At 44.2% G+C, this 13,238-nt stretch overlaps 1 pseudogene; it reads right to left on the bottom strand.

Annotated features, from left to right (window-relative positions):
• Window positions 1-12,174: 12,174 nt before the first annotated feature.
• Window positions 12,175-12,290, bottom strand: LOC120597385 (uncharacterized; annotated as a pseudogene).
• Window positions 12,291-13,238: the final 948 nt, after the last annotated feature.

The raw sequence follows: 13,238 nt of genomic DNA, 5'->3' as shown, positions 1-13,238 counted from the left end.
TCTTGGAAGAGGTCCAGTCTTGAGTGCTTTGGAAGAAGATGAAAATCCCCCTGCCCCACCCCCACTGCTACCCCATACACCCCAATAGTATGACCTCGTATTTAAGTAAAAACGATCCTTAGCTTCCAGTGGCTGATGGTGTTTTGTCTGGAAGAGTGACTGATGCTATGATAATAATAACCTATCTAACCTTCACTGAAAACACATTACCCCACAAGACTACTTGTGACACAACATTATAGATGCAAATACTGTTATGTAAGATCGTTTCAGCGGGGGGAAAAAAGACTTGTAAAAACACTTCACTTATACAATTCGTTTCTGGGACTTTTGCATTCTTATGATTTTTTTAGCTTATAAGAGGCATTTGTCTTTTTATTTCCCTTTTGAGTTGGCTTTCAAATAAATCCAATATCTTCTTTCTGTAAATTCTGAAACATTATACCAGAGCATTGATTCACACTTCTTTATTTTCGTCACTGCTTTTCACCAAGATCTTCAGGGAAAAGCGATTACTTAGTGCTGGTCTGAGTATTCTTTTCTGCTTATATTTGGCCAAATAGGATGGAAAACAACTAGACGCTGAAGATCTTTGTAATGCTGACCCCTTCAAACAGCAACCTAGCTCTTCTTCCGTTTCCTCCCAAATAGTAGACGCTGCCTCCCTACGTCCATATGTGTCTCTGACCTATCTTCTTACCTGCATCGCTTCATCTCCTCCATCTCTCCCTCCCTCCATCCCTCCCCCATCCCTCTCAAAGTGTCATTTCCAATAACTTCCAACACCAGCCCCAGGAGTTTTGTCGTTCTTCGGCAGCCTTGATCTCTGGACAGCGTTTAACCCGGGTGTTTTGCCCGCTCTTTGAAACTCCTTTGCCTATTCTCTCTCCTCCAGTTCCTTAGCTGGCCTTTATCTTCCCCTCTTCAAATCCTCTGCCTCCTACACATGGGTGCTGTGCAATTGCCCTCATGCAGCTTTCACATCTCTGCACACTCCTCCATGGAGTGAACATTGATGGGTTTGTGCCTACCCAGGATCTGTTCCCCTGTCTTTTGATAGCAGAATCTGCTTTTTTTGATCTTTTATTATTATTTCTTTCCTTTTCCCTTTCCTTTTCCCTTCCCTTCCCTTCCCTTCCCTTCCCTTCCCTTCCTTCCTTCCTTCCCTTCCCTTCCTTCCCTTCCCTCCTCCCCTCCTCTCCTCCTCCCCCTCCCTTCCCTTCGAATCACCTCTCCTGCTCTATGTGCCTCCTTGTCAAAAATGGAAGTCAAGGTGTCCTTACTTTCTCTATCCAAGGGTGGGCCTATGACCAAGCTAACTGGATCCCCTCCCAGAATTTCGAATCGAAAGGCAGTGGGGAAATTCACGGGAGCTGACTCAACCCAGCTCGACGAGATCGTGTGTGAATTCTTCCTGTCTGGGCCCCCAGAACCACCATGGTCTCTGCCCCTTCTGAGTAAAAGTCCACAGTGGACTCTGTTTCTTTGAGCCTTTTCTACTTCTAGTGAGATTCGGTTTCTGTTGCTTGCAACCAAGGACTCTTCACTGACACACCCGAGATGTGTGTAATTTGGATTAGTTCTAGGTGAATTCCAAGCTTATATCTATAGATGCCTTGACCATTGTCCCAAGCTCCCACTCACATGTCTCCAAATGCCTGGCAGACACTTCCACTTAATACCCCACCATCACCTCCCACCTAATAAATCTAAAAGCCGATTTATTCTCTTCCTTCCCAAAGCAGTTCTTCCTCCTGCACCACCACAATGTCTTACAGGAATGACTGCCATCTCGGTCACCGAAGCCAGAAAGATGGGGTTAAGTTTTGGCTTATTCTCCTCCCTTGATCCATTCCATTTCCAGCTATTTCCATTTTCAGCCATCTATGCCATAAGTTCTGGCTCCTCCCTTCCCTCGATTTATCCCATTTCCAAAGAAAGAATTAATAGTTTCCTAAATCCCTCTTATTCACCCCTTTCCCATTATTTTTCAAACTAGTTCAAATCCTTATCATTTCATACCTGGGCCACTCCACTAACATCCTAAATATTCTCTCAGCTTCCAGATTTTATCCACCATGGCCAGCATAACCTTTCTGAAGTACCACTTCGAGCATGCCACCACCTGCTTAAAACGAGTCAAAGTTTATCGCTAAGATCAAAATTCCTTGAATTAGGCAATCTTCTGTAGAGGTTATGGCCACAGGCTCTGCACTTAGACTGCCTGTTTCAAATTCAAGTCTCACCACTACGTATTTTTTTCCAAGTAACAACCTCTGAGCCTTAGTTTCCTTACCTGTAAAATGGCAGGTAATAATAGAACCCACTCATAGGGGTAAATGAAAATTAAGTAGTTAACCCATGAAAAGAGTTTAATTAAGAGTCACAGAGTACTCAATAAAAATGTATCACAATGAAAGCGCTCCATGGTATTCCTCTAACTTACCTTGCTAGCCTTATCCTCTTATTTTAACAATCAGAATCACTCGTATTACACTTTTCTACCTCTGTGCCATTGTTTGAACCATTCTCTCTGTCCCAAATACCCATCTCTCACTCCACCTGCAGCAGTAGTATAATTTTGTGTTATAAACTATCCCAACCGTAATGGCGTCAGGTAACCATTGTATTTGTTGATGTTCTTTGGGTTGGCTGGGCAGGGCTCAGCTGAGATTGTTCTCTGCTTCGCCCAGTGTTGTCTGACCTTATTTGTGCAGCTGCAAGGTTCAGAATGACCTCGCTCATGTGTGGACCCTCAGTGGGATGGCTGCAGCTGTCAGTCTTCTGTCTCCTCCAGTTTTTCCGTCTTCATGGGATCCTCCCCTTTGTTATATTTCGAATGGAGAGGCTCTTCTCTACATGAGTTTTCCATCAGTACTCAGTCTTCTTTACATGATGGCTCAAGACTTTAAAAAGGTGAAAACATGTTAAATTGCAAGACTTCTTACGGATTAGTCATGGATTTGATACAATGTCACTTCTGCTGCATTCAAAGTGAGTCATAGGGCTGTCTCAGATTCCAGGAGGAGAAGCAGACTCTACCTTTTGATGGGAGATATTGTAGTCACCTTGGGCTGCCATAACAAGATACCAAAGACTACGTGGCTTAAACAAGACATTTATTCTCTCATTGTTTTGGAGGCTAGAAATCCAAGATCAAGGGACCATCATGATTGGTTTCTGGCGGGGCCTTTCTTCCTGGCTTGTAGATGCCACCTTCTCACTGTATCCTCACATGGTCTTTTCAAGAGCACAGTATGTTTGCGTGTGTATGGGGAGTGGGGGTGAGAGAGAGAGACAGAGACAGAGACAGAGAAACAGGGAGACAGAGAGATATCTCAGATGTCCCCTCTTGCAAGGACACCAGTCCTATCAGATTATAGCCCCATCCTTATGACCTCATTTAACCTCCTTAAAAGCCTTATCTTCAAATATAGTCGCATTGGGAGTTACCTTGGGGGTTGGTGCTTCAACATAGTAATTTTGGAGGGACGTGAGTTAGTCAAGTCTATAACAAGAGGAGTGGGAAAAAAAATCACATCGCAAAAAGGCATGCCCATTTTTGGACATAATCCTCCACCCTTCTCTAGTACTGAAATAATTTTCATCCTTCACAATTTTCCCCTCAGCCAGGCCAACACTGACGTCTCCTCACTCAGCACTCCTGTAGCTCTGAGCGTGGACTGCTTATTTTACATGACCACATCCTGTCTTGGATGCAAGCATTTGGTTTAAGCTCTAACCTCAAGAGAATGGGCACGGTTTTTAATATCTTTAAGTTTTCACACAGTGCCTGACACAGAGAAGGCCGTAATAAATGTTTGTCGAGTGAATAAAAAATGCAGTTAATTATATTGTTCTAAAAAGTGACAGCCACTCGCAGGCCAAGCTAGACTTGGTGCCTGGGCAGTTTTCAGGCTTTTGCTGCTCCTTCTATGTCCTCTGCCTTCTGCCTTTCTAGGTTTCTAGACTTCAGCGTGTGTAAAGAACTCGTAAGATTGGACACTGGGGTCCAGAAGGCTTGAGTTTTTGTCCCATTTCTGCCACCTCTTGTGATCGTGAGCAAGTCATTTGACGTCTCTGAGCCCCAGTTTCCTCACATCTAAAAGAAGACTAACAATACCGTCTGTAGGATTGTCGTGAGAAAGGAATACGCTAACTTAGGTGAAAGCATTTTGTGAAATCCAAAGGGCTTCACAGATCTTATTACTTGCATCAGTCCGGGTGGGCTGCCATAACAAATTATCCTAGACTGGGTAACTTAAACAATAGAAATTTATTTTATCACAATTAGGATGCTGAAGTTCGAGGTTGGCTTGCCACCATGGTCAGTTTCTGGCGAGGTTCTCCCCTTGGGTTGCAGATGGCTGTCTGTCACTGTGTGTGCTCTGAATGTTCCTCTGTGAGCTTTCAGAGAGATGGAGAGAAAAGAGAGAGAAAGAGAGGGCAAGGGGTGCTTTAATGTCTTTTCTGATAAGGGCACTAATCCTATAGGGTCAAGATCCCACCCTCATGACTTTGTTTAACCTGAATTACTTCCATCAATGCCCTATCTCTAAATTCTGTCACATTGAGGATTAGGGCTACAACAGGTGAATTGGGGTAAGAGGGATACAAACATTCCGCCCATGACATTGCTATTGTTAATTCTGAAGCACACAGTCAACTTTCATTGGTCTAGCTTGTTCCTTGATGATTCTGCTCTATACCAACCTTTCTGGCGTGTCTTTTATGGTGGCTGGCGCATTGTAGAAATTAACAAATGACATCTATTATTCCTAATCCCTATCGATAGATGTTGGGGGAGCTAAAAGTGAAGACAAGTGTTCTGAGGTTTTTCAGTTCTCGGTAGAAGGAAAAGATTTGTTCTCTTGAGTCTCAAACTACATAGCAGTTTAGTTTATGAGAACAATGTTGGGTTGTCTCCAAATTCTCGGGAAGACCCCTGAATCATCAACGCTCACTTGGATTGCAGAGTAAGAAAAGCAGTCTGTAAACTTTCAAGACATGGCTTCTGACTAAAAAGAGAAATAATTAATTTTTTAAAAATTGCACGCTGTTTAACACGCTATAGCTTGTCACAGGACAGGAGCTGATACACGCTGCTTCTTGCATTAGCTGTTCTCACTGTTCCAGGCCACCAAAGTCTCCATTGTGGGCAAGGATCCTGTGTCCTACCTCCCTCATCTGCTTCCACTTATCACCTCTTCTTGCACACCATTTTATATTTAATGACATTCCCATCTTTGTGAACCCCTGAGAAAAGCCTGGTTTTTATTAAAGTATAAAAATCAGCTATTAAGTTCTACCAGATATGGAGATCCACCGTCACTTTTTAAGCTGCCATGCCATGAAGTACCACTAGGGGACCCTTTCTACTCTCTCCAGTCTACACTTTGTAGAATTCTGCCCTAAAGGATCTAGAGACAAGCAACTCGACAGTGAGGAGGGGGTTGTAAATGCGAGCTTTGACTAACTTTATCTATTAACACACGCTGTTAATGCCAGCGTCATCTAAGCATTGAACATCTCTTCAAAGATTTCTAGAGTGATCAATAGCCCAGCATTTCTTAAAGTGTAGTCCAAAGATATCCTTTAGACTACATCATCTATGAGATTCTTATTAAAAATGTATCTGGGAATCCATTCAAAAACCAAATTTTTGGCATCCATCTGAATCTGAATTTTCTAACAAGCTTGCCAGGTGTCACTTACATACACACACCTAAGCACTGATGCAGTCCAAGCCCTTCTGAAGATACCCTGAGACAGGTGGTATCAACCTCCCCCAGGATCTTGTTAGAGATGCACAGTCTCAGGCCCTGCCCCAGACATCTTGAATCAAACTCTACATTTTAACAAGATGCCCACCTGAGTCAAATGAATATTAACGCTTATGAAGACTGGTCCAACCTACCATATAAGGGCAGCTGGGGTCCAAGAACCCAAATGACGTGGCCAAGGCCACAGGGGTAAACCAAGAGGCCATGTGAATAAGTAGGTAAAAGCCTGTGCCTGGAACCAGAGAGACTAGTGCTCAAATCCAGGCTCTCCTTTTTGCTATCCTAAAATCTTAGGTAAGTCCCTGAATATATCCATAAGCCTCCAGATATTTGTCATTAAAGCAATACTACCCAGAGGCTGGTTGAGAAGATAAAATGAAAAGCATGTTAAAAGCACCTAGAAACAGATCTTATGATCATTATTCTTAGATTTCCAGATTCTGTGCTGCCTCGTAGGCATCCCATGTTGCGTGCAAGAAATGGGAAATAGTGCTTTATATTAAATTCGGTCTTTCTGAGACTACTCTGTCTAATTTAGAATCCAGGCTTTGAAAGAATGAGAACGAGAGTGGGGCCTCTCCAGAGGAAAGTACACAGTGTGATAGAGCAGCGAGATTTCTCAGACTCCTGCTAGCCCTGCTCCTGGCTTGGCTTGTGCGTGACACCTGGCAGGCCCAGCAGCCCCTGGAGAAACTTCTAGGTGGGCCGGGCTTCTGCTTTCCTCGGCTTTTGGGTCTTTCCCTTCCACGTCCTCCTGGCTGTGGGCGTCCCCTTCTCTGCTCCCAGCATTCACACACAGGCTCCTTATAGCCTTCCTAAGTGGGATTCCTTCTCTTCCTGCCTTCTGGAAAGCCCCATCAATTTGGGGCTTCCCGTTCACACCTCACAAGTCATCTGCTCTGTACCTAATTCTAAAGAACTGGCCAGTTAAGGTGATACATGAAATTCACCCCTCGCTTCACTTCTTTTCAAATAACATTTGCATTTTAATAAGATTTTGTCTTGTCTTAAACCCTAAAATCCTGAACAATGTATCACTCAGTGGCACAGATATTTTTGAGGGGAGTGACTCTGGGATTCTTTCAGCAGCCCTCGAACCCTGTGACCGCGAGCAACAGCCAGCACCACCCTCGATTCGAACGGTCCTTACAGATCCACACGCTCTCGATCCCTCCCTCCCTCTCTTTTTTCTTTTCTCCCTCTCTCTTTTACATTGTACAAACCATTTGGCATTATATGATTAAGAACAGACTAGCAGACTGACTTCTCAGTTAGACTTCCTGGGTTCAAGTCCGAGCTCTGCCATTTATCCTACGTGCAACTTGAACTGGTAGCTTTACTTCCCTGTTCCTTGGTTTCTTACCTTTGTAATGGGTTGATTACAGTAGCTACTTTATCAAGTCATTAGGAAGTTTACATGAGTTCATGTTTGCAAAAAATTTGAAGTGTGCCTGGCACTGCGTGAGTTGCTGCTTCTATGAGCCGGGCACTGAGCTGGGTGCCTGTGGGTCTGGAGATGAAGGGCTCAGTTCCTACATATGGAGATTTGAGCGAAGGGCACATAAAGGTAAGATAGTGGCATGAAGCTAGGAATGAGGATAGTCCACAGGTACCCATGTCCCAAGTCCTAACACTCCTGGAGGTGAGAGGCAGATTTGGCTCAAAGTTTCCCAGCCCCTGAGGTCTTTATGATAAGTTGTTTAGAAGAACATCTTGCCATTAAGTTTAAAAAATATCTCTTGTGGATCTTCATAGAGATAACACTATGTCATGTACCAGCAATAAGTTGATCAATTTTATGTTATAATGTTATAATACCTGTCTTAGTCGATTTGAGTAGCTACAATAAAATACTACAGACTGGGGACTTATTAACAACAGAAATCGATTTATCAAACTTCTGGAAGCTGAAAATTTGAGACCAGGGTGCCAGCATGGTCGGGTGAGGGCCCTCTTACCGGTCATAAGCTTCTCTCTGTGTCCTCATAAGGTGCTAGGGAGTTCTGTAGGGTCTCTTTTATAAGGGTACAAATCTCATTCACCTCCCAAAGACCCTACTTCCAAATACCATTGCCTTGGTCATTAGGTTTTCAACGTATGAATTTTCGGGGGGTACACACACATTCAGACCATAGCAATATCTTTTAATATGAGTCGATGGCATTATCCCAAATCACAATCAGACAACTCTGTAATGGAGGGAAAGGCAGAGTAGCAATTTCATTTGTTCCAGGGACCCAGGCCTTCTAGCTCTTTGGCATTATTGCCTAATCCAAGGATCAATTTTACAGCACTGGTTCTCAACCTATTTTTTTTTTTAACTGCACGGAAAAAATTTTTATACTTTGGAGTAATTTTAGGTTTACTGGAAAGTTGCAAAAATAATACAGAGAGTATCTTATATTTATCAAAACTTCAAAATTCACACTGGCACATTATCACTAATTAAACTGCAGACTTCGCCTGGATTTCCCCAGGTTTCCCCACGCCCCTGTAACATCCTCTCTCTGTTCCAGGATCCCACGCAGGAAACCCATTGGATTTAGCCATGACGTTGCCCCGGTCCCCTCTGATCTGAGACAGATTCTCAGTCTTTCCTAGTTTTCCATGACCTTGACAGTTTTAAGGAGTACTGGTCAGGCATTGTGTAGAACGTCTCTCAGTTTGAGTTTGTTTGATGCTTTCCTCATTAATCATGACTGGAGTTATGGGTTGGAGGAAAGAAGACCACAAAGGTGAGGTGCTCTTCTCGTCACGTCGTATCTGGGCTGCATTTTGTCAATGTCGTCGCTGATGAAGGCAACCTTGATCATGTGGTTAAGGTGGTGTGGGCCATTTCTCCATTGTAAAGTTACTATTTCCCTCTCTCTATATACTCTAGTCTTTGGTTGCAAATCGCTAAGTCCAGATCACACTCAGAAAAGTCAACTCCACCTGCTGGTGGGACTTACATTAAATAAGATTCTTCTCTAGGCAAGATCTGCCCCTTCTCTCTGTGTATTTATTCAATTCAATTATTTATTTATACCGCCATGGATGTATGGGAGCTTTTTCTATGTCCCTTTGACGTGCCCCCATCCTTGTCTTCATTGGATCACTTCCTTGCTTTCTGGAACTATAAGATACTCCAAGGTCATCTTGTGTTTTCTCTACCCAGCCCCAGAATCAATCATTTCTTCAAGGTGCCCTGGTTCCTTTTATTGGAGAACAGCATTTAGAAACCAAGATCTAGGCACGCTGTGTGTTTGCTACTGAGGTACATAACACTTCTAGAAGACCCCTATGCTACAGTTCTGGTGCATAAATTATATCTACAGGCATAAAGTGATCTACTTGGTCCCTCTTTAGACCTATGTCACCATTGTCCTAAACAATTACTTTGATTTACTTATGAAAAACGGTTTTCATGTGTTCTGATACACTCTTTTTGGTAATATTTGATGCTTCTTGCCTCTTATTCATGGGAAAATACACACTGTACTACACCACAGCAATACGGTCAACTCAATATAGCATTTCTATCTATTCCTATTAACAGATCAAGATGGTATTCATATAATATTGTAGTCGGATCAAAATCCAGCAATATACCTGTGGAGGGCTTATGATATTCTGTAGCACACTGATTGTCAATCAGTGTGTAGCAGACATGGTTGTTTATCTGTAAAAGCCATCCGCTTTTCTTGCTAGAAGAATATCTATCTATCCACCTCTCCGACACCTGTCTTAGGAGTAGTTCTCGCTAATCTTGGCCAATCATGGTAATTCCACTCTCTTTGCCCGCGTTGGATTTGGAGGTAGAAATAATTTGCTGGGGAGTCAAATGGCAGGAGAGCTTCTGAGAGAGATTGCCTTGATGATAAAAGAAATTTCTACAGAACAAAGAGACCACTTTTTCCATCGTTGTCCAGGACTGTAGCAGCCATCCTGTGACCATGTGAGGAACTAAGGCAACATGCCGAGGATGGAAGAGGCAAAAGCAGGAAAGAACATGAGTCTTTCATGATGTCATTGAGCTGCCGAATTAACCAACCTGAGAAGCCCACTCACTACCTAGGAACCCTTGTTATATATGATAAATATTTCTTACTGTCCTGGCAATTTTAAGTTATTCTTTCTTTTACTTGCAGCTAAAAACATCATAATGTATATGTCCTACTTTAGAATATTTTAAATCAATTATTAACTCTTTTTGTGACCCAAGGCCCTTTTCAGAATTCACCATCTGTTAATTTATTCATTTATTTTTAATAAATATTTAGTGAGGAATGGCAGCAAAAGAGAGAAGTTGATCAAATAATTACATGCACATATAATGACAAACTGTGATAAATAATAAGGAACTATGTGAGAATAACTGAAGGATACAATTTAGACTGGGAAGACGTGTATTGTGGACGAAAAAGGGGTCACATACTAAACCTGACAAGCTCAGGGGAGGCCAGTACGGCGGGCCCTAGACACTCAGAGACTGAAAGTAGCCACACAGGAGGGTCTGAAGGAAAAATTCTTAACTAAAAGCCAGTCATGCTAGGTAGTCACTTCGTAGGCGTGTAGCTTCCTTGACAAAGGTCAACCTGTACCTTAGGTGAGCCAGTCTGTTGTTTTTGTCTGTTTGTTTATTTGTTGCATCTAAAATAACACACCTTTGAAATGTCAGAGTAATTTTTTTTTCTAGATCTCTTAAGGCACAACTGCTGCCACCTGACCACAGAACCCCTCACTGTTACCTTGTCCCCACATGCCATCTCTCTGTGCTGTAAATGTTAATCATTAACTATCCTGAACCCACTTTTTAAATACAGTCCCACAGAGTTCCCCACTTTACTTTCTTTCTTCCACCCCTTTAATCGACTACCAATGGACTTCCTATAACCTTTTTTACATCTCCTCCTTTTATTCTAATGTACAAAATAAGCTGCAAAATTGTCATTCTCCGAAGCGTTTTCTTGATCTGTTGAGACTTTGTTTCCTGGCAATTGTCATCGTTTTGGCTCAAATAAACTCATAAAAATTCTCTAAATGTTTGGACGTGTCCTAGGCTGACAGTATTACTCGACAGCATTATGGTAAAATGTTATTCGGCGAGAGAAGTGTGAACTGATCGATGTCTGACTACAGTGGAGGAGGAGGAAGGTATTCTGGGGAGGGGTTCGGCATGTGCAAAGCAGCAGGAGGCCCTGGGGGAACCTTTCGAAGACCTGTGGGGACACGTGGAGAGAGACAGGGGAGAGGGCGGCACACCTAAGTCTAGATCGGTCGCCAGGGTCCATTTTCCAGCCCTCCTTGCCGTTGCGTTGGGACCACGAGCCAGGGGTTGGCAGTAATGATGTGAGTTGTTTCCAGGTCTGGTGCTCAAAAAAACATTCTGTGTGATCCTTCAGTTCTTGCTTCACCTGACAGACACCGTGATCTTGGAAGTCGTCTCTTTAGATAGCAAGATGTCAGAGGGCCGGTGACCTGCGTCAGACTTTGGCTGAGTGAGAGAGAAAACCCCGCTTTTAAGGCCCTGAGGTTTCAGGGCCTGTCGCTGCAGTGTAACAACAACGGCGTCAGCGTCCCAGGGCTGCTGTGACGAATCGCTACAAACTGGGTGGCGGCAGAAAGTGAATCTCTCGTGGTTCTAGGAGTCTAAAAGTCTGAAACCAAGGCATCAGCAGGGCTGTGCTCCCTTTAAAAGGCCTAGAGAAGAATCCGTCTGGGCCTCTTCCTGGCTTCAGAAGGTCAGCAGACCTTGGTGTGACTTTCTCTCCAATCTCTGCCTCCATCCTCGCTCGGCCTTCTCTGTGTGTCGATCTCTGTCACGTATTCAGACGGCCTTCTAAGGACACTGGTGCTGGATTCAGGGCCCCCGCCTACTTCGGTATGACTTCGGCTCAACTAATCACACTTGCAAAGACCTTATTTCTAAATGAAGTCAGATTCCGAGGTTCCGCGTGGACATGCATTTTGGGCACACTATTCAACCCACTACAAACACTAACGCAGGATATAATTTATAACGGAGAGAAGCACTTCTTAAAACCGCCATTTCTATCCAGCCCAATTCTAGAGCAGCTCTGGGACCCCTCGCGTCTTCACCCCCCCTTCCCTCTTCCCCTTCACTCCCCCACCCCCGGCTTCAGCCTACAGGCCCACTGTTTCATCACGACCTCACCTTTGTCCTGTCTCTCTGTACCATATCTCCACACATTCATTTTGATTCAGGACCATGACGATTGTGGGAATGGGGCTGGCAAAGGCAGAACATCCAGAGAGGGCAGAAAATAAAGCAGCAAAAGAATAGTATTTTAGTGGATGAGCAGAAGTGGAAGGGCGGAACACTCTCAAGCTATGAGGCTGTCCCAATCGAACCTGCATTTTATTTATTAATATTATTTATTACTATTTATGCCTATAGCATCTGGTCTTCCTAGGTGGTCTCCCATCCAAGTACTAACCAGGCCCGACCCTGCTTAGCTTCCGAGATCAGACATCGGGCTTGTTCAGGGTGGCATGGCCACAGATCATGGACCATGGCTCCACTGGGGTGCGAACCCAGGACCTTCTGCGTGTAAAGCAGACGTGCTAACCGCTACACTATGGAACCATGTCCTCGAACCTGCATTTCAAAAGATTATGCTCATTGCAGTGAGTCTGATTATTGGGGGCTGGCAGGAGCATAGGTTAGAAGGCCACTGGAAGGCTGTAGTTCTGAGAGCTGAGACCTGGGTGATTGAGGAGGAACACAGGTGCAGATATATTCCAGGTGCAATACTGATAGGCTGTAGACAGGTGAGTGAGGGAGAGAATCTGATCAAAGCTACAGACCCTGTTTTCAGGAAAATATACATTCAAAAATTTTTATACAAATGTAACGACTCCTGAAACCCACTCATTCTCATTCTCAAGGGAACAGTCCTGGCTGCAGGCGAAGAGTCTCAGACTTCTGGAAACGCTGCTCCTCTCATCCGAGCTCTTGACAGCGATCGAGTAGCAGCCAAGCTGAGGTTATTCTTTGTGAGGCTTCCCTGGAGTGGTTTGATGTTGCCCCAAATGAGTGAAGCCATCAGCGTGAAAAGCAGGCCTCCACCTGCATGGAGATAGGCCAAGGGGACAGCAGCGGGAAGGATTTCTATAGCTTTTTTTTTTTCCCCAGAAACAATGAGCAGAGAGAAGAGATGCAATTCAAAATGGAAAGCCAAAGTGGACGTTCAGAGAAAACGTGGGACGGTAAAAGGAGGCAGGTCCTCCGTAACAGAACATTAGTATGGATGCCGAGAAGTGCGACGACATGCAGGAGGGGGCGGGGCCGTGCCGGCCCCTGTGATCCCTCGCTCTGGTGTGAAGACAGACAGCTCACAGCGGCCCTCATCCTGTTGACTTGTACTGCAGGTGCGTGCTGCGAATCTGTGTGAACACTCGCTACAGCCTGCCCCACACCATGTAGGGTTGGTCAATAAAAACGGGCTACTG

This window comes from Pteropus medius, unplaced genomic scaffold, assembly GCF_902729225.1.
Source record: "Pteropus medius unplaced genomic scaffold, Ma_sr-lr_union100, whole genome shotgun sequence".
Classification (NCBI taxonomy): domain Eukaryota; kingdom Metazoa; phylum Chordata; class Mammalia; order Chiroptera; family Pteropodidae; genus Pteropus; species Pteropus medius.
Note: the sequence above shows the minus strand (reverse complement) of the source record. Positions and strands in the feature narration are given on the sequence as shown.